At 37.6% G+C, this 23,355-nt stretch overlaps 1 protein-coding gene across 1 annotated transcript in view; it reads left to right on the plus strand.

Moving 5' to 3' along the window:
• The window catches only part of LOC140237825 (protein ENTREP2-like), a 172,177-nt gene that overhangs the window by 64,360 nt on the left and 84,462 nt on the right, over window positions 1–23,355 (plus strand). The gene's annotated exons all lie outside the window — the stretch shown is intronic.

The raw sequence follows: 23,355 nt of genomic DNA on the forward strand, positions 1-23,355 counted from the left end.
TTTAACAAAAAAATCATAATCATGCTCCATCTTTGAGAGGATGATCTTATTCCAGTGAGGGGATGGTGTCAGAGGTTTCACTTCCCCCTCCAGGAAGGCAGACCTTCCTGGACCTCTCTCTGACTTTACCCCCAATTCTTGAAGAAGTGACTAAAATCTGGGTCAAAGAATAACCCACTGCCTTATACCTCTCTTCTCAAATACCCCAAGATCCTCTCATAATATGGTGAGTAATAGGCCTGGTGTCTAGTTGGTGACCCAATCTGGAGCATCCGTGGGCAGTTTTGACCATCCCATTGGAGGATTCTTCCATAATGTTTCAAAAGAGTGGTATTGAAGAGGAGAGAATGCACCGTGCTTGTACATTTGTAAGTATTTGTGCCGGGGTCACTTTAGGTTCTTTTTTTAAAGTTTGTTCTCACAATTTATTCTTTGACCGGACGTTTCTCTCAAGAGATAGGTTCTCCATTTTGTGATGAGCAATCTTCTCTTTGTCAGGTTACCCTATTTGCTCTCTTTGAGTGACAGTGAAGTCTCATAATTAAACTGTTTTTGAAGAGAAGCTTCAAGTAGAGTTTGATTAACCCGTTATGAGGATGGGCTGATTTTGCTACAACATGCATTTCCCATAGACACCTGCCCGAGTATACTATGGACTCGTCCTGGGTTGAAAAGAACCTTGAACCTTGAAGTATTAATCCCTTTATGCTGCTCCTCGGAACTATCCCAGGATGGTAGAAGTGTTGTGCATCAGTGAGAGGTGGCATTATGAACAAAATTATTTTAAATGTCAATAATGTACAATACAATTGACTGTGCATAGTGCTAGTAAAAAACATGCCTCTTTGCGTAGAGCATGTGTGACCCAACAGGAGGCTGCATCACTCAGATGACTGGAACAGCAGCCTCTCTGAATGTTGATGGGTTGGTAATTGCGACCACAGGTCCTGGCAGATGTTTCCAGGTTCTAACAGCTTGGGAAAAAGGGAAAATTTGTACACATCTATAGGCTCTTTTGGGATTAGTAGTTGATTACAGTAACTATAACTTTAAAGCTATAACTATCACTTAAAAATGGGTAGACGTCATCAATGCTAAATCAAATCAATAATACAATGGTTGGATTCAATGGAAGTAGCTCTTCTAGATCCATTTTGTGTTTTGCGAACAGTGAAACTTCAACAAAGATGTGCATCAGTTAAGAATCGCATTCATGTCTGTAAATCATTGTTGTCGACTTTGTACTGCACAGTGTCAACGCCCTCCAGTATATTCAAGAACACAATGTCATTTCTTGCCATTATTGCTGGCCAAAGGGTATTGCAACCTTGCGGCAGTAGACATGAATGCTCACACTGAAGTATGATTCAGCCTCCTTGTTCAACCGTCATACAGCGCTTTTCCCCCTCATTGATACGACTCTACTACAAAGCATACATGTATAACCCCTGGTGATTCATTCTGAGTATGGCAAGGGGGGCAACACGACGAAGGGAGCCCCCACAGTTCTCTTTGTTGCAATTCAATAACTATAAACTTCCCTCTCAGACACCCCTTTTCCTCCGTACCTCACAGCTTGCTGCATTCCCCTGCTCTCCTTTCTCGATGGTGTGATAATATCCCTTTCTTGCATTTTAAAGACACTATATAAGACGGCTCTATCCATCAGGGAAAAAGTTGACACACATGGTGACTGACCTGTATGATGGTGTTCAAATTGATGAAAAAGAAAATGTGGCAAAAAGCTGCTGAAAAAAAAATAAAAAGAATACTCATGATGACCAAATCATGCTACCACTATCAAGATACTGTATTTATGAACAATCTCCTTACTAGTTAACTATTCCCAGGATGTTATATTCTAACATTTTTGTCAATGGGCACATTTAAAGCACTGTACTGTAAGTCTACTCACAAGCAGATTTTTTGCTTTTGTGAAGTATGATGGGAGTACTTTCAACCACAGTTTTGTCATACCTTTATTTCAGACACATAACTATCAGAAACCCTGGTGTTATGTAGAGTCAAGCAGCGAAGTGTTTTCAGTCTAGAAATATTGTTGACGAGAGAGTCTGGAAATATTGTTGATGAGCACCTTTAACCTGTTGAGGACAGACTGATTTTGCTACAATGCCATATTTCCCATAGACACCTGCCCGAGTATTCCCGGGACTCATCTTCAAGGGGTTAAGGACTCTAGTGTAATTGACACTCTATCATTCTCTGTAGAAGTAGAGACCAAGAAGCTTGTTTCTCTAAATCCATTAGTGTGGCAGTTCCAGGTCTGAGTGGAATTGTCCAAAGTTACATGGATGTGTATCCAATTTCACAAAGAACAATTATCATCAAGAGGTTGGTTGAAGCTGCAGTGGTGTGTCACCCCACTACAGCCATTTGTGGCATTCAGCACAATGTGCTGCACATACTCTGTAAAGTCTCTTGAACAACTTTGCCAAGAGGAAAACAGAACAGTATTCTATTAGTGCCAGTTTTTTTTTTCCAGACAGAGATGATTCTTCAGCCTGTAAACTAAAGATAAAATAATGAGATTCTCTGAGGTTTTCGTGATCTATTGGAATACATGTGACTATTTATTTTACACATTGCTTTTATATCATGTCATGAATTGAATCAATACCACTTCTTGCTGCATATTCAACATTGGTGGTATTTGTCATTTTGTAACATCTATGAAGTTATAGCAGATGAGCCAGATCAGCCCTATGTATTGAGTGGACACAGAATGACATTGCATTGTTCTTTGCATCAGAGCAATGAAAAATAATCCTAAAGTTTCTATGTTAAATTGATATAGATTGTTATTCATCTAGTCAAAGTGCAACCTCCAAAACCATATAAATCAGAAAACTTAACATGACAAAAGCTCAGATCCAGGTTTTTGATTCATAAGAATTTGAAAGTCTCTATTAAACTGTTGATTTCTTTATGTGAACCGACCCTACCCCTCCTCAAAAAAAAAAAAAAAAAAAAGCTCTCCCAATAAAAAAAAATGCATAAAAGTCTGCCATGAGCGATTATGATGTCCTTTTTGTAGCAGCACATACAGTAATAGTAGTTCAATCATCAAATCAATGTCTATGATAAAGGAATAAGAAGTATTCAATTGGACGAGTGGAAAACTGTGGAATTAAGAGGAGGCCATGGGGCATCTCTCATCATCCTTGCCTGGAAGGCTTCATCAGGGACTGGCCAAGCAGCTGTAGTCCGGGAGAACATTCAGTGGCTACAAGGGACTGTTATGTGAATGATGACATTGGGGATTCATTAATGTCTGATGAAAAGGGGGCGTGGCAGATGAGAAGGGGGCGTGGCAGTCTCAGCTTCCTTCCCTGTCTATGGTTGTTGTGTCACTTGTGATCATCTGCATCAAAACTAAGCATGGTCAAGAAAACAATTGACTCTTAAAGGGAGAGTACAGCTTTGAGTTGGAAAATTAGATGATAGAGTAAACTCATATTAAGATAAATGTGATACTGGACCAAAATTTTGTCCCAGTAACATGAAAATATATGTGACAATAGAATAGTTTTATCACGTCCAAGTTCACAATGTTAGAAAGTTATCACTTGTGTAAATGACTGTTTATGTAGGCCTACATGTGAATATGTTTTGCACACATACATTTGCACAGATATTGCTTTAAGATTCTGTGGGCCATGGTTTTTTGAACAATGGTAGACCATCAGGTAGATTAGATGGTGACAATTGTAAGAGCTTATCAGGGGTTTGTAATCTAGTAGAATGGACCATGCTTTCCTTCACAGCATTCTGTTACTGAAAATATGCTCAGAAATGCATTTCAGAAATGGTATTAGAAATGACTTCTTTGGAAGCCCTCAAGTTATTTTTCATGAGGAAAGAAATCCAAGTCAAATATCTGACTGGAATAGTCAGACATTTATGTAGTTACCTGTCTTTTAGTAAATCCTACAAATTTTGCAGTCAAGCTAAAAACACATTATTTCATTGATTTGTTCATTCCACATGCTGTAAACTATTCCAACAAGTCGGAACAAGTACATTGAAGTGGTGGGCATGGGAAAACACACTTGATATCGCTCACTCGAGGTCCCCCCCCTTACTTCGGCATGATATATGATAATTCACAGCATGCAATCAAAGTCAAGTCGAGAGTAGATAGCTGTTAAAGGTATTCCAGAAAAGGCGTTGTGTGTCGTGTAATGGAGAAAGAGTGCATTCTCCGGAGGAGCTGCAAATACTCCAAAAAGAAAGATGAAAAAAACTCTTCTTCTCCCGCTTCCACTGCCTGGCGTTCATGCCGAGAGAAAAATTTGCGGCATATATTGATTCCGACATTCAACGATGTGGATCTAGTATCAGGTATACTACAACATAATGCAGCGGTTTTCCCGCACCTGCCCGAAGATAGCGTTTCCTTACACCGAAAAATGGCATCGCTAAATTGTGATGCAGGAGCGAGAAATGGTGCGCTCCTACCATGAATTTTTTTTCCTTCCCTCCCTCTCACCTCAGATTTGATCTGGTAGAGAGGAAGGGAACGCAAAAAGTTGCAACAAACCTGTACTTTTGAATCTTCACGCTTGTTATCTGGTAATTCGCATCGATATGCTGAGGGTGTTTCGAAAGCTGGTTGCGGTAAATTGAGTGCGCAGCGCAATCGTCTCTCTTACAAAAGCTGTAGCAATACAATGTGGAAAGTTCCAGGATGGCTTAGAAAAGGCAGTTGACATCAAATTGTCACTTATATCTGATGATGATTCTTTTTAAAGTCAGTGAGTCTGTGAAATGATCTGAACTCATATGATGTGGTACTATTGTTAGTTTTTTTTAGTACTCGTTTTTGAGGAAAAGCTGACTACAGTAAAGCAAGATATTTTCGCAGCGTGAAATTTTTATGAACTTGAGTCAACGGCTTTTTTTGCGACACAAACTTTTCATGAATTGCCACTGGCATTCAGTGCATTTGGTGTAGACAAGAACTCTCACATGCATTTTAATTTTGCAAATCTTGGCTCTCGCGAAATTCGTGAAATTAACATGCATGTGTACATTTCTGGGTTTACAGTATGTGGCCCACTTCATTAACACTCCACACGCCACATTAATTTCTTGTCAATAGGTATATGTGTGTGAAATTTGTGTATATCTGACTCACTGGCACAGAAAGGGCTAGCAGTGCAGAGGAAGCTCTGAGCAATCTTATTTGGTTTGCTTGTAAGATGGAGAGGAAGTTATAATCCGGTGGGATCTATGACTAACTTGCCAGTGTAACCATGCATATATGTAGTTATATATGTTGCTTACATCTACTCACAAATATGAATATTATGCTGTGTGTGTGTGAGTGTGTATGTGTGTGTGTATGACTTATCTAAACATAGGTCTTTTCAATACAGGCATTGTAGTCATGAAAACTACAGAATCAAGTTAATTGGGATGAAATATTTATATATGAAGTTTGATATTTGTCAAGAAATAGTCACATATGTTTTCCATGTTCCTGACAAAAGTGAAACTGATCTCCTATTTGCAAATTGTGCAGAAATATATTTTTATGTATTTTCTAGACCTACATGTTTGATTTTGTGTTTTTGTCTTGTCTAGACCTGTTATGCATTTTCCAGCCCTTATGAAAAGACATCAAAGATTCAGCAAGCTAATGCATCATCCGAAGGCCAGCTTTTTGCTTGTCAACATCGGACACTTCAGCCGGATAAAAAAAAAAAGAATTCCCTCTTACTGCATCAAAATCCCATCAAAAAAAAAAAAAAAACCCAGAAGATGAATAAAACATCTGAAGTGACCTTCATATACACAAGATGACATACCTCTTATTCCAACATTGTTGATAACAAGTTCATGTGGCACTACATGAAATGCCATTCTGGCCTTGACGGAGAGATCATTGCTATTATGATAAATATCCTATATAGCCATTTCCCCACAAAAAGCACTCTTCAAAATGAGATACAATATATAACTAATTTATTTCTTTCTTTCCTTTTGGACATTGTGTCAGGTACATTAATATAACTTGCATTGTGATTTGGAATTCTGCCAGGTTTATCGCATGATTTTGTGTGTATTTTTGTTGTTGTACATATTACTATATTACAACTTGTTCAATGTATAGTATTTGTAAGTCAGTCATCACCTGCTATGTGTCCAGAATAGGACCATGGACCCGATATATACGTTAACATGTTCTTTGTTTTTGTTTTCGTTTACCAATGAATACATGATTCAAACAAGATGTAGGATGGGGGGAGAATGGACATCCCCCTTTACATCCAAACCAGTGGGCTGATGGAGACCGGTTGATTGTTTAACACAATCACTCATGACAGACACAAGGAATGCTGGGTGCTTCCCCCGCAGCGAGCAATATTCTTGGAATGTCCTCAGATGGCAAAGGAGCTAAATTTAGATCGTTGGCAGACGCACAACTACATTACCCCCACTTACGAATGTGCAAGTGGACTAATGCCCCTTTTCAGATACTCACAGATGCAGATGACATGAGTGCTAAGTCACAAAAAATATATATATACCAGAGACACAACTGGATTAAAATTGTCATGTGCTCTTGAATACAATGCTCTCATCCAAATGATAGCAGCACAAGCATATCGCAAGCCTCTTTTGAGAACATATGAATGTTTGTCTCAACTTTAGTAGATAAGTCTGGTCACAAGGTCACTTTAAGTCCTGCATGCTTGCTATCTGCCTCATTGTCTGTGGGTTGACACAGTCTTGTATCTCAAACTCATTGATTTTAAGGACAGTGAAAAAACTTTTTAATTTTTGCAACATTTTTGCTTGGATAACATCGATGTTGACATCAAGTAGGCCCAATTTATAAACATTTCTTAATGCTCAAAATTGAGTTTGGAGGATTTTTAGTGTAAGTATTCCAATTGAAATAGAAGGTCTTGTCAACCCAGGTATCTTATACCGCCTTGCATGTGAGTGTGTGTTCCATAACGCTCGACTTCCTGTTAAAATTGCACATGGATGCACACCCGCAAGGGCTGTTTGTAGAAAGAAATGTCATTGTAGAATACTACATTAGGTTGTCACAAAAGCAGCACAGATTTAAAGAGGTTATGTTACATGATCTTATCTGATTCTTGAATATGACAGCATGCGAATATAATCTAACCATAAATACTGGAAAGAGATACTCCAGTTTCCATTCATTGTCATATTACTGCTTTTGTGGAATACAAAAGGGTATTCAATATAAATATGTGCTGTAGAGGCATATCATTGTTTTTGCTGGATTTCAAAACAATAATATGATCATAGCCTGGAACCTTGGTTCAAGTGAAAAATTGATAGTAATGATATCACAACTGCTGGCAGGGTTGTCCTAATGTCAAATTTGTTGAGCGATTCCATTGATACAGCTGAGAAACAGGTTTGGTGAGATGAAACCTTGTGTCGCTGTGGTTCCACAATCATATTCTTTTATGTTCTCTTAGTATACTGACTCATTTGCTATTGTTGCTGTTCTTATCATTGGCTTTTTTCCTTTTCTACACATTGTGTTGACTACCATACGCAAGCTAGAAGTGAGACACAACGTATTCGTAACCACAGTTTTATCCTTGTGGGCTGTGGTGAACGTGTAGTGCACAGATCCATATCATGAGCTGTGGCAGTTGCATGTTGTACATGATATTATTGCAAGCAACTTAAATTTGTATTGCAAGCAACTTAAATTTGTGTTGCACACCACAAGATTCTATGTTTCTGTCTCAGCTATAGGGGTAATATGAACACATTCATACAGCTCAGGAATTCTGAGAGCTTTGCATTCTTTGACCATAGTTTTTGTTTTTCTTTAAACTTCATATCATGCTAAATCAACTGAATTAAATAGATAAGATAATGTTTGCATAAATAATATTCAGTGACTATTTATGTGTGCTGGTTATGCATTTTCTTTTTTTAAATATAAATCAGAATAGTTTGATGTACTATATTTGTAAAGGACAGGTTCGCATACTTATCAATGATCGTCTTCCTTTCCTCTTTCTACACATTATGATAAGTCGACTGAATGAAATAGATTAAAAAAGATGTTTGTGGAAATCATATTCTAGGACTATATATTTCTGCTGGTTATAGATTTTTATTAAATCAGGGAAGGTTACTCTGCAATATTTTTAAGCAACAGGTGCACATCAGTATCCATAGTATTATGTGGCAGATAAAATATATCTCTTCATTGAGAAAACGATTGAGATGAGTTAGTCTGCCAAGAGGCTAATCTGCTTCCTCCGCCCACCCCCGTCCCAGCCACCAAAGCCAAGTGGATCAGACCTCGTCTGGCAACCACCTGCTGAGAGGTGTTAGGAGAGAGTGAGTGAAAGTGAGAGATGGGGGGGGGGGGGGGAGGGGAGGGAGAGATAGAGAAGGTAGAAAAGGGGGAACAACATGAGAGAGACGGGAGAGAGAAAAGAGATAGGAGAAAGAGAGTGAGTTGAGAATGGACGGAGAGAGAAAGGAAAGAGAGAGAAAAAAAAAAGGAAGAAAAGAAAAACAGGAAGAGAGGGTGAGAGAGAAGAGGTAATGGACCACTCCCAGGGTTGTCTGGCGTGGAGGCAGACCCAGCCAGTCATGCAGGTATGAGGTCATCTGAGGTCATTCAAGGTTAGCCACGGTCAAGGCTAACTTTATCATCCCATTGTCTCTGCTCTATCTGCACACTGAGACAATGTATGCACTCTGTGCAGAATTCCTTTTAGTGAGAGCTAGAAAATTGTGTGCCACAAATGCGGAGACTAGGTATCAAACTTTCATGTTTGTGTCATTTATTTCTGTATGTATGTTTGATCAGAATATGTTTTGAGTTGATATCAATCTATCAACATGCCTAAAATCATGTCAACATGATTAAATTTGGAAAAAAAAAGTTTGATGTTCTTGAAGGTTTGGCAAGATATTTTTCAAACTGAAGACGTACTGGTTGTATTTTGATCAAAATTCCTCAAGGTTAGACGTAATGATATTATAGCAAAAATATAATTTTCTAGCTACAAGTTTTGCTAGTAATGTCCAGTGATAGAAATTAATGAATTATCAATTAGGAGAAAAATTATTTTGGTTGAAAATCAAAGGTCAAAGTCCAAATTTCTAGAACATGGGCTAACCGTGTAATACCATCAAATTGCTTTATGATGCTTACATAGTTGTGACAGTTTTTGGCTCTGTTAGTGCAATTCAGAACAGATTTAAGTAGAAAAAAAACACACATATCTGGGTCATTACATAAAAGAACAAAGAAAATAGTTGAAAAATTGATGTATTATTAGTCATCTATCGATATCTGAGTTTCGATACTTGTTTGTACAGCTGTATTACCTTTTGAAAAATGAGCACCAATATGACCAAATAGAATGATAAATGAAAAGAGAATCAAACTTAAATGTAGTATATAATAATAGGCCTGTTTTGAACAAGAAATTTCTGATACAATTCTTTTCTTCAAAGAGATGATTAGTTTTGGTTGAGATGGGGATTCAGCTTTGAACTTTGTGCGAAATAATTATGAAACCACTTAAAAATGTCATAGAGTGAACGATTCTAAGAGTGTGAAGGTAATTCAAAATTTATTTGATGAAAATCAGTTTTGAAATGGCCGAGATATCCAAAAACAGAGTAAAACAAAGTGAACGTGATAAAAGGTGGGTCCCACCTTTTATCACGTTCACTTTGTTTTGGATATCTCAGCCATTTCACAACCAATTTCCATCAAATAAACTTTAAATTCCTTTTAAAATTTTGTTCTCTTTCACATTTTATATGAGGTTTCTCATTATCTCACAAAAAAGTTAGAAACCTGAAGCCCCATCTCAACCAAAACTATGCCATTCCTTTAAAGGGATCGTATAGGTTTGGTTGAGACCTAATTTCAGGTTTCTAAGATTTTGGGTGAGATAATGAGAAACCTCTTATGAAATAAGAAAGAAAATGTAATTCTACGAGGAATTCAACGTTTATTTGATGAAAATTGGTTTCGAAATGGCCGAGATATCCAAAACAGAGCGATTGTAATAAAGTGTGGGACCCACATTTTAATACGATCGCTTTGTTTTACTTTGTTTTTGGATGTTTCAGTCATGCCAAACCAAATTTTCATCAAATAAACTTTGAATTCCTCTTAAAGTGGTATGCTCTCTACTATTTCGTAAGTGTTTTCTTGGTATCTCGCAAAAAGTTAAAAGCCCAATTCTCATCTCCACCAATACTGTACCATCCCTTTAATGTTTCTGATTTGGAATAGCATGTGCTATACTGCTCTCAAATGACTAGCATCATGCATCAATGTTTCATTCAAGGCAATAAGTGCCAGTGTTGTTGATATTTTCTTGTGTTCCACCATCTCAGTGGCATTTCACATTTTTTTATAACCACCAGAAGGAGTGCCTGAAATAAATTTTCAGAAGATCAGGAAAGTGAACTAGGAGTACTTTAAAAATGCAGCAACAAAATGGACTGATATATTTCATTTGATTCATGAAGGGATTTATCAGAATGAAATGGATCAGGTCTTATTCTGTGTCACAGGATTTGTTCGCATCTTTCTTTTTTTTTTTCCATTCCAGTGAGACCTTTTTTCCCCAACCCATCTAAATGTAGGGCATGAAAAGAACTTCATAAGAAATGAGGTTTGGATTGTGATCCGAATCGCGAGCTAAATGTCACCTTTCAGATCACCGTTCAAATGGGGAAAAAAAATAATAATTAAAAAAAAAATTTCAAAAACACACAATCAAAACATCAGTGCTTTTTGGGGCAGGGGTTCGCATGACGACGGAAAATTTCACTAACCCACTCGAGTGGAACATCACTGTTTGTAAATCTCACTCCTGAACTGTGGTGTGAACCCCCCTATGTATGTAGTCGAAAACAAAAGATTAATCAGCCAAGAAAACAGTATTAATAGAGAAAATGAGAGAGAGAGAGAGAGAGAGAGAGAGAGAGAGGGAGAGAGAGGAAAATGGAAGGAAAAGGGGAGAAGGAAAAGAAAATGAAGGCAGAGAGAGAGAAGAGAAGGGAGGGGTAAATGGAGTGAGAGAAGCAAAATAAATACCGGTAAATACACCTCTAAGTAGGTCAGCGTTGACAGCACAGTTTCCGCCCATAGCTTGATTTTCCTCTCCCTCCTAATTAATATTTTTTTGTTTCGGTGCACTACACCAGCATTCCATTAAGCCCTAAACAGGGGGATTAAGCTCTAAAAGGTCATGCCAATTTACTCCTCTCCCTTCTCCACTCCTGCCATCCATCAAATTTGAGGTGCTGTGACCCTTTTGCCAACTTCGTCAAACTTTGCCTCTTCTCCTCTTCTGAACTAAGGTTCTTCTACTTATCCAGTTTTTAGAAAAGGGGCTTCAAGTTCCTGAAGGAGGCCAAGCAGAAAGCAGAGAGGTTGAATTTTTGTCTTCACTTCACCAAATAGAACTCTGCCATTTTGTTGAATTATTTTTTTTAGTAAGCACTTTACTCTTAGTTAAAAAAAAGTATACAGTAATTACCTCTACCAAGGGAGGAGGTTATGTTTTCGCTACCGTTGATTTCTCCGTGTGCAAAATAACTCAAAAAGTTGTGAACGGATTTGGATGAAACTTTCAGGAAAGGTTGAAAATGATACAAGGAACAGATGATTACAGTTTGATAGTGATCCGAAATTTTTATGGTTTTTATAGAGGATTTTTGATGTTTTGGCAGGTAGGGTCAATGAACTTGGGAGTACAAGCTACGTATTTTTGAAGTTTTCATACGCGCGCTAGAGTGCGTGCTCTAGTTTCTGGTCCAGGGTGAGGCACGCTGCACAGCTGGTATTGATGACGTAACAAAAGGTTTCTATAATTCGGAAATCGGGCGATTTTCAGCATGCGCACATACAGTATGGGTAGAAATCACTTATCTTTACAGAAGATACAGTGATGGAAATGAGCTGCTTGGCAGAGGTCTGCAGTCTCAGAGTGTTTCTCTAGTTTGTAGAGCTTTGTGGAAGTCAGTTTTGTTGCAACAGTGAGCTCAGCAGTGCAGCAGCATCATAACATCAGGGCTCATCACAAACACTACATCAGTGATCTTAGTATCACACACAGACAGCTGCACAGTACCATGCATTACCAGTCTACAGAAGACATAGAAATAGTAATCATTGGACAAGTTTGTGGATCAAAACGATCTTATTCTGAAGCACTATTCAAACTTGTGATAGAATGTTTTGAAACATAAAAAGTTTCATTATTATTGATATGATAGCTGTTGTTATTATTGTTATTGAGATAAGAACAAACTTCACAACAGGGCTGAATTGGTATTGGGATCATTATCGCCGACTGTTAAGTTTTGGTCGCCATGATGGCAGTGTGTAAATATACATCTTACAAACACAAGATGGCGCTATACAACATGGTACCGCAGGGTATGACGGTACCCCCCCCCCCCCCCCCCCCCCCCCCCCCCCCCGGTACCGCATGGCGCATCATATATGCATTTCCCTGATTATTTTCAGAACAAAATAGAATTTAAAATGTTTAGCTTCATTTGTTTTTAATCTGAACATGGCTCTGACTCGATCATGAATTTCCGGATTATTTTCAATACAAAATAGCATTTCATATGTTTTATTTCTTCTTTTTTTATCTGAGCATCACTCAGACTTGGTCATGAGTTATATGGTGTTATCACCTTCCTGTATTTTGACTCATAATGCATCAAAGAGTACTGCTCATTGAAAGTTCCAGTGTGAGATAAACATGTAGACAAGATCCAGTGCCAGATGAAAATATGATGCAAATATAACATTCAGGATGTTTCAACTATTGTTTTCATTGGCAAGCCTAGGGAGTCATCCTGTTGTTTTGTGTCTCTTACAATGAGTCATATCCTGTCACTCTGTTATTTTACATGTCTGTCTGTATTTATCTCTCTCTCTCTTTTTAGCTTTTTCTGTACCTTTCTATCTAATTATTGATAGATATATATATATGTAGGCTATACACACAGATATATATATATATATATGTCACTATCTGTGACATAGATATGTCACAGATCTAAATGTAATACACACGCAAGTATATGTGTAATACATGTTAATATTATATATCCTTCTTTCCATCCATCCGTCTCTACCTATCTATCCTTCAATCTATCTATCCATCAATGTATCTATCTGTCCATCTATATATTGTCTTTTTGTTCCTGTGATACCTTCCTTCCTCATGCATATCATCAGCACAGGACGAGTAAAATTAAAATATGTGACATAATACAGAGTGTTTGATTGCAAAAGGGGTTAACTGCATTCTTGTCAATTTGAGATATTTGCAATTAAACCTGCAAAAAAAAAACCCAAAGAAGATACTAAGAAAATATGTGATATATTTGATCATAACTACAAGAATAATCCTTGTGTGACAAGTGAGGTATCATTAAAGAGGTTTTATTTTGCACTATTTGATGATGGACTTACAATGAGTTATCTGAATCAGCGAGTCTTATCATCATACATATACATATATATCTTCGTCTAAGCTGAATTGTACATGCAATTTCCATGCGTTACATGTGTTTGTATGTGTGTGTGTATGTATGGATGTCTGCTCATCTCTTGGCTGGCTGAGTATCTAAGCTTCCGCTTGGCCACCGAATTGTCAAATGTTATCACAGTATATTTCCTGTTTTTCCACATCTCATGTCCAAGTGTAGATGTGTTATGAAAATTTCATGCATGTAAAAGTTTCTGGTTTTTACCAGGGAGGTGGGTTCCCACCTCCCTGTTTTTACAGTATCCACATCACATTGCAGGGTATTCAGGATCTTGCTTTGGTCATTTTTTTAGGCATGTGCAGTTTGGAGATTTAAAGTGCTTCATTTGCAGCTAAGTGAGTTTTTTGGGCCACATGTAAAGAGTGGGATGTAAGATATATTTTTGCATCTTGATCCAAAATCCACTAACTCTTGTGAGAGTTTGTGTGCTGACCAGCCTAGATAGGGGGCTAAAAAGTCACTTGTCAAACTTCCTTTTGGGGGAAATGTGGACATGATAAACTGTGGTTTTCCATTGGTGGTCATTTGAACAGTCATATCCAGGCAAGTTTATTAGTATGTTTGCCTTGAGAAATTTGTGTGTTAGTGTTTGTACAATCTAGAGATTCAGTATCACATAAAGATATAATAAACTCATGTTTGGATGTAGCAAATACATTCTGACTAACTTCCTCCAGCCCCAGCCCGTCTTTCTTGTTTATCTTATCTTCTAACTCTCAATGTTTCAAACACACTGGCACAACACATTTCCTTTCAATGTTGATATGCAATCTTTTGTACACATTTGCATTATTGAATTACCCTTTATAACAGGATAAATAATTTCCTGGAAGTCATATCTTCTTATACTGTTAAACTTTATGCAGTCATGTAAATTTATGTTTAATTTTCTGGACTCTTTTGTTATCCATACTACTGGCTTTAGTGATAGAAAGGGAAAGAGATAGACACACACACTCAAAAGGAGTAAATACCAAAATAATATCATTCCTCAAAAGGGGATAATATGAAAAAAATATATCATGTCTCATATCACACTCCTGCCAAGGGTCCATTCGTTGTTATGCTTATATCTAGGCAAGAATGATAGAAGAAATAAATGTGTCCATAGATAGCTCTCCAATTTGATGATGGATATGACTGATGATGAGCTTGTTGTAATGCGTTTTCTGATGCATGGCATGGATAGATAATGACATTGGATCATTAGGGGATTGCTGAAATATTGCCAATATTCTGTTAATGCCTATATTTATTATCAAACTAAACCTTGGGTTTTAGCAGAGGATGCCAAGTCTCAAAATTTTATATTAGGAATTTTTTTAGTAATGAGCAGCGGGTGAAAATGGAAAACGGCAAGGTTGTTAGTCATCCCTAGAGTCAGTCAAAAGTCAAGGATTTCAAGAAAAAGTCTATATGCATTTGATGCTTTACATGCAAAGAAAAAATAATAATACAGGTTTGCAACCTTGTAAGTGTATGTTATCACATGAGTTATTACAAGGTCGATGTATTAATAAATTGCTGTATGCTCAGTTGCCTCACCTTTTCAATCATATGATTGGTTGTCCTCTTAACTCGTAGATGCGCTCAACCCAAGAAAGTGCTGCCAATAAAACAACAAAAATATGTATGTCATGAAGACTATTCATCTTTATGAACCTTTTCTGTGCCCATGAACATAGCAGTAACTTTCCAAGCTGTGTCATTAGTATTAAAAGGGGTTTATCCCTTTAGCAAATGTCACAAAACTTTGCATAGTTCAAGAATAATGTCTCCCAACATCGTGAGTGAAATTTTACAGTAATACACCACAGAGTTCTGTGAAAAGAAGGAAAAAACTTAACCCCATGCCACTGGAGATTACACTTTCCTTTTGTGTGGAGAACAACAGTTGTTGTTTTTTGTCCATATGAATTCACTGGAAACTTTATTATTATTTCCCCCTCCATCATAAAGAAGTTTCCAGTTTTATGATTCTGAGGAAAGGTCTGAATTACCAACCTCTACAACATACCATCTTATGAAAGGAATCTTATTTTCAGGGTTGCAAAAGGGATACATGAATGTAAAAAAGTGTTAATCCTCTAAAACTCAACCTCAATGTCAACTAGTGAACCCACTTGAGGTAAGTTACTGCTACACCCAAAGGCACATAAAAGGATGGAAATGCAACAGTGGCATGTACACTTGCTGTGGTAATACAATGTTCTTTATAGCAATTTAGGGGATTTTGTGATCCTTACATACATGCACTAATAGTTAAATTCAGGACATCGATGCAAAAGATGAGAGGCAGAAAATATAGCTCGTGAAGAAATCAAACCAGCAGATGCCATGATTGACAAAAAAGCATAGTGTAAGGGCAAAATGAAAACATAGTTCTCATATGTCTGCAGAACTGTCGATTTTGCTCTAAAATGTATACATGTGCATAAGAAATGTGTGAAATAATGATGCGATAAATCAATTTCAGTTGGTTGATGACAAAAATATGAAATATTAGCCAAAGAGGTTTGCCAGGTGTATCCAGTCTCAGAGCATAACCGATCGTGGTTGTTACGTCATTCTTTTTTTAATCGAGTCTTGATAATTGCCAAATCGTGTAACAGCAGCACTCATTGATATTACACCCGAGAGTGAATGGCACGGAGCTTGTTGGAAAATATGATTGCTAGGGCGTGATCGGTCGCTACGTAACACACAATGCTTAAAGGGGAGGGCTCTTCTGGAATAAAAGTTGTGTGCATACGATCGAAATTATTTTATGCCGTTGATCTCAAAATACTGCAAAACACCTCATCATCCACTGAATCACATCACCCAGACAAGTTTCATGGTAGAGCTTTCTAACACATTGTGATCAAATTCCAAATGCTGGGAGATTCATTTTGAGCCCTACTAAGAACTATGTTTTGGCTTTAAGCTGCTAGTCGTCTGTATTCATAACCTAAGACCGGGCTGAAATTCGTGGAGACAGAACATGCTCTCCAGTGACAGTAGACAGTGATATAATCTGTGTGTATGTGATCACCACACCTTGGTGTCATTTCTTGGCTACATGCAGTGACTGATTGACCCAGTATTCTCATTACAAGGCCTCGTTAGGATGCAGACGAGTTCGCCTGATTGGTAGCCATTCACATCCTGGCAATCTTAGGGTAATCAACACGAGCTGGGAGCATGTGATAGGGACATTATACTAAACAGAGACTGTGTATGATGATTTGGGGGGGGGGGAGGTATCAATTACATTGGAATATATGATAGATGGCCCATTCACACACAGGAGTGTTCAGTTTTACGATCATAATGCAAAATTGATTTTATTTGCTGTTGTTTACATGTGGCCAAACCACGGTTAGAATCTGCAATTCTTAATAGTTTAATATGGGTCCATGAACCAGGGCATGTCAGCCTGAGCCTTGTCGTGAGGTGTGTCATGAGATTAAATGATACAAATGTTTTTTTTTTTTTTGTGTGTGTGTGTGTGTATGCTATTGTCACAAACTGATTGATGGTTTTAATAACAACAACAAATTGACTTTAAATCCACTGATTTGTTATATAAGTACTATTCAAATATCATACTATTTTTCACGCTTTCCATAATCATATGGTCTCAATTCCTTTAAACAAAGCCCAAAATGTAAAAAAATAGTGGTCAAGTAGATAGAGTGAGTATATGCCAAGTGATACAAATATGTATCCCACCTGACATCGAGGGGGAAAAAGAGCGAAATTGCTCCACATGAAGAAAGGGAAGATATGCAACAGTGCAGAGACAAGGGAGTCAGGTGTAATGGATGGTGGTATCGGGTGCCTGGTGACTATAATTAATGAGGCTCTTTGTGCTATGATCAGCCTGATGGAATCTATTACCCTGCTGGAACCTGGTAGTGTTCCCCGACACTTTCCTGATTAGCCCTGAGGTGAGCCGCCAGGTTTCGTCGTCGGTCGGTGCAAACTTCTCCCGCGCAGGGATGCGGGGCTGGACCGGGGTTATGTGTGTCAGTGGCACATCCTCCATCAATCACTCCTCTGCTCCATTTTCAATTTCTTTTTTTTTACGTTTCCACCAGGTAAAAGTGCCGGAGGCATCTCTTTCCCCATTTTTTCATCAATATCAGCATTTTTCAAAAAGCTGCTTCATCACCACTTTGCCATATTATCATATATCTTCTTTCTGATATCTCAGTAGTCTAATCATTCTTGTCTTTTCTTAACCCGTTGAAGACTAGTCCTGAGTATACTCGGGCAGGTGTGTAAAATGTGTGTTGTAGTAAATTCAGCTCGTCCTCAACAGGTCAATTCTTTTTGTTCTCTTTCCCCTTTCTCCTTCCCTTCTATTCTGTTATGTTTTCCTACCATACCTCTATCCAACATTTTGCATAGATGTGGCTCAGGTTCCTTGCTATTTTGTACAGGAGCCAAAAAGGAGAATTTCTCTAAAGTAGCGAAGAATGAAGTAGGCTGTGAGGCAAAGAATATTATTCTACTTATAGGTAACACAAAGAATAAAAGAAATAAAATTCATAATGGTCAATTTGATCAAATAATAATATTCCACACCTAATGGCGTAGGTTCTTTTTTGTCGTTCTTTTTAAGTTCAATTTGTGCGGAATATTGCATTGTTTTTGAAAGGTCTTTCATTGTTAGTTATTCTCAAAGCAATGCCGTACATTGTATTTAACTGAAAAGTGTAGAAATGTCAACTGAACATACCTTGCATTGATATCAGAACAGATCAGATATTTGATAAAGCTTGGATTGCCCACTTGTGGTTCTGGAAGATCTTATGTACCCCATGCAAGGGTGGTAGACATGTGACCAGACCACAATATTTTGATGTGACCTATCAGTAGAGCTCTGCATTCACAAAGAGGAGTTACCATTTTCACATTGCGTAGCAAAACTTGATTTTCAAAAACCTTTAATTGTGGGTGTGTGTGAATGGCGGTATGATTCATGTCAAAGAATCATGAACAAGAGACAGAAAGCCTGACTGTCATCCTCCCAATGGAACTGGGAATAGTTGAATGCCCAAACAATGTCAATTACACATATTTCATACTGGCCTTTGATGCAGTCCTGACTATATCCTACTGTAGTTTGTAACAATATTTGCATGTCATTGTGAGATTCATTGCTAGTAGATGGCGAGCGGGACATGAACCCTGTAGGGGATGGTGTGTATGCACTTTCACTTTCCATTTTGCCGATGTAATATCTTCTTGGGTAATTCATGTGAATTGAGAGTGAGTTTAGAGGGAAAATGTACAGAAATTTCAGGAGAAAGAGGTTGGAGGGGGGGAGGGGAGAAGCTTGGGAGAGAATGCCACCATATTCATAGATCAGGAATGGTGAAAGGTTTGTGAGAAAGTACAGCTTTTGTGCAGAGCCGCGGGCCGAACCTTTTACTGCCTGTATAGAAAGAAGGCGGAGCTATTTTTAGACACCTGTGCAACGAAATTTCAATGATGCATGATGGGATGGCGTAGAGTGAAGTGGTAGGGAACGTTACTAAATTGGATACCCATATTTGTTTTTGCATTTCATGATGTGAATGGCAATGTGCCTATCTGTAAAATATTTCATAGAATCCTGATTCTTTTTTTTTTTTCATTTTTGAGCAGGCTTGATATTTGCTCAGCAAGTATCAATTTTGATGTGAATGTCACCCCTGTATTTGTAATCTGCTGCAACAGATTGATTTTGAATGAAATGACTATGAGGAATATATTAAAAAAAAAGACTGTTTATCTCAAATGTCACCACTGGCAGCAGCATGTGTGTGACAAGGGTTTTACAGTTGAAACCCTTTCAGTACTGCTGTATCAAAATGTGAGTGATAATATTCATGAGAATCGTCCCTCTGGCAGTGTCAGGGGTAATTCCACCCTTTACCACTACTTACAGAATATATGGCCGAGTAGAGAAATAGAATTTCATTAGGGCAAACCAGACAAGCTATATACGAGTGTAATATATTCATACATTTAAACATAACATAGTAATATACATCAGATGTTTGTAGTGCATGCTAGTGTGTATGTATATGTTTTTTTTTTTTTTTTTGTGTGTGTGTTCTTATATAAATCCATTTGTGGAGTACAGAGAACAAAAGAGTACAATGATCACCTCCATTCTGTAATGCTTGTGGGATACAGAAGTTGTTGGGTATAAAATATAAGAGGAGAAATTAATACAGTTCCTCACAAATCAATGTGTAAACATGTAGGTTTGTGTGCATCAGTGTATGTGGTGTGTATATTTTGTCATGTATTTATACCAGCATCCATTCAAACCCATATATGTAAAAATGTCTTTAGAGTTGAGAAATGGGTCTCTAGAGAAAAAGAGTTTAGTGAGACCCTAGAATGTGCAGACTACGAAGCCATCCCAATTCCAAATGTAATCAGAAATCTGATTCCCGAAGCCTGATGAGTACACACACGACACTCTCACTGTATGTAATTTCATTCATTTGTCTATCTGGGTCGGGATCTCCCGTTTAAATCACTAACATTCCTTACATATTGTGCAAGACTGGTTGCGATGCCATGTACAGTGTAGTTCCTACATTGTACAATGTACATGGTCTTTCACAGCAAAGCTATTTACAGACTGTTCTAATATAATTTTCTACACTCGAGTCCTAAACAAGGTTCTTGCCCCCTTTGAATGGTTTCTTATTGTAGTACTAGAATGTGATATGCCAGGTGACATATGTATGTTTATATGTATATGGTCACATCTTATTTTTTATTATGCTTACTATTTAGACGTCATTGGTTATTCTGTATCTAATATTTAAGTGATAGATCAGGTATGCTTTGAAATCCTGAAATTTGAATTGAAGATGTTCATGATGATGATAATAAAAGTACTTATATGTAATGATTGTATTTGTTTCCGTATGTGGCATTTTTCCTCCATGTGTGCATTGTTAGAAAGCTGATCACATGTCCTATTTAGAGGTATGGAAGAACAGACAGAAAGACAGACAGGGGAAGAATTATCTGCAGTTTTCCTTTAAATCCTTTCAGAACCACCATTTACAGCCAGCCGGCAGCGTCGCGAAAATGTGTCTAAATCATTCTACAGCGCAGCGGTGTGACCTTGAAATGGTCTCTCGTGCTGTGTTCGAGGACTGGTTTTCAATCTGCGATATTTCACTTCATGTGCATGATATCAAACCAGGTTTTTTTGCAGATGATCAGCGAAATTCTGAATTTTTCAGAAATCATAATATCAAGTAGAAAAGACTGCGATAACATTTTATAATTTCACATCAAAAATCGTGTCGAAAAAAAAAATAATTCAATTCAAAATCATCCGGTAAATTTCACTTTTCTAGACAATGAGTTAATAAAAAAACATCACGAAATGGGGGGAAATGTATCAATCAATCGAAAAATGTAACTCTTTATGGGTCATTTCGTGTAGATGGGTCAGGATCCAGCAAAATCTAGAGCAACTACACTGTCAACTAGCCCTAATGAAGACAATCCGATTTCCTTGTGCTGTGATTGGTCGATTACCGTCTGCAGAGGCTGCCATGAATGACGTCATAGTGAATCTCCACTTACGGCTTCTGCTTTTGCCGGGCCCGACGTAAAACTAACTGTTTATAGACTAACATCAAACCATTTTTAAGTTGATTTGAACACTTATTATCACATTTCAGTATGTACCTCGTCTTTTGATGAGTCCAATCGATCAAAATAAATGAAGGAATCGACAGAATAATGTGAATATATACAGAGTGCAAACACGAACCCGTCAGTGTAGTCCCAAGTATTCGTTTTGCAGTGTTGCGATTGCAGCAAAAACGGTAACTGCACCGAACACTCGCTGCGGTGAACCACAGAAGCAGGTATTTCCGTAAGAAGTATCACGTGTAGATCTATACGTGCCTATGATTGTTATGAACTAGTAGTAGTACACTGTAGTAAGTAGCTATAGTAGTAGTAGTAGCACTAATAGTAGTACTAGTACACTGTAGTAGCTATAGTAGTAGTGGACTACTAGTACATTAGTAGTACTAGTACACTTGTAATACCATACCAGTAGTGCCAGCAGCAGCAGCAGCCAGTGGTAGTACTAGTCCAGCATAGGTGTACTTGTATTTCTCTGGACACTTGTGTGAATGGGTGCATTGGTCATTGTAGTGTCCAGATGACAAGACGGTACATAGGCTGTGGTAACTAAATGCACTGATGGGACTCGGAGAATGACGATAGTCAAAGCAAGCTGGCTTCCTTGCGGATCTGTTATGTTCTTAGATATTTAAATACAATGTATATATCTTTCATATTTTATTATTATTATTATTATTATTATTATTTTTTACATTTCATCTTTTGTCTCTGGTGGATGGAAGCAAGCTGCTAGCAAGACAAGAGAACAAAAGCTGAAAATCTACTATGGATTGTACAGATTGATGTACATGTATGTGTACTCGAGCCTTTTTATCAAAACAGAAAAAAGTAATCGTCAGTGTAGCATTCATTAATTTACACTGATTTGAAATCCACATTCAAATTCCAAAAGACACGACTTTCACACTTTTGCTTGTTTTCCCCTCCTTAAACTGGACATCTCTCTCTCTTTCTTTCTCTCTCCTCTACCCAGTTTCCACAACGCTCTTCAGTTATTCTGCATTATCTTTTCAACTACTTGGCAGTATAGGATGACAGGAAAAACTTTTCATTATCATACGGATTACCCTAAAGTTCATAACAAACTAACAAAATATTGTAAACATTATTGCTCTTTGTTAAACAGGATGTGATGCAAAAAAACAAAAACAAAACAAAAACATTTCTGTTGGCAAGGTTGGTTGTTTACATCTTTTAAGGCACATGTACCACTAGTACTACATGTATTTGGCAAGAACAGCATATATATATGCTATATATATATATATATATATATATATATATATATATATATATATATATATATATTGTCGCTGGGGCGACAAGACCACGTATCTACAAAATGTCAAAGGTTCAGGAGAGCCAAAAAGCACTGTAGCGAATGGGATAGCCTTTCCTTTGACATGCCGTGGTGGCTTCATTTTTGGAGTAAGACAGTTGGGATTTGGACAGGACATCACTTAACCCATTATTTGACCATTAATCCAAAAAAGTCATTTTCACCAAAATTGCAGATACAAGGTCTTGTCACCCCAGAGACGGACTATTATACAGTATATGAAAGATGGCGAAGTAGAGTAGTAATGCATTTCAGTCCAACAGCGCTATTTATTCAGGCTGAATTTTCGAAGAATACATGAATGTCTTCCTCAGGGTTCACAATAACAATTATGAAAATAAACAAAATGAATATTTCCTTTAAAGTGGTAGTCATGGGGAATGCTTATGGCAATGCACGAGTGTGGTATCTGAGTAGAGGCATTGTGCGTTTCTTATGAGCATGCTGACTTGCAGTCAAGATCAATTTGTATTATTATGATGTAATAATGATAGCAACCACATGAATTTGTACATGCTTAACCAATCAGATCATCAACGCATGTAAGTGTATCATACATAAGTGGTAGTCATAGGAATGATTGTGACAACACGCGTATTTCTCAGTGTAATAACTCAGCTGTATATAACTCACATTTTCATAGACTGAGGTATCTGATGTCCAACATTTCGTTATTCCAGTTCTCTCCCAATCTTATACGTGTCTTTCAAAATGTTGGCTGCATGCCTGGTATCTATTATACATACAATATAATACCATACCAAGGAGGC

Source organism: Diadema setosum, chromosome 14 (genome assembly GCF_964275005.1).
Source record: "Diadema setosum chromosome 14, eeDiaSeto1, whole genome shotgun sequence".
Classification (NCBI taxonomy): domain Eukaryota; kingdom Metazoa; phylum Echinodermata; class Echinoidea; order Diadematoida; family Diadematidae; genus Diadema; species Diadema setosum.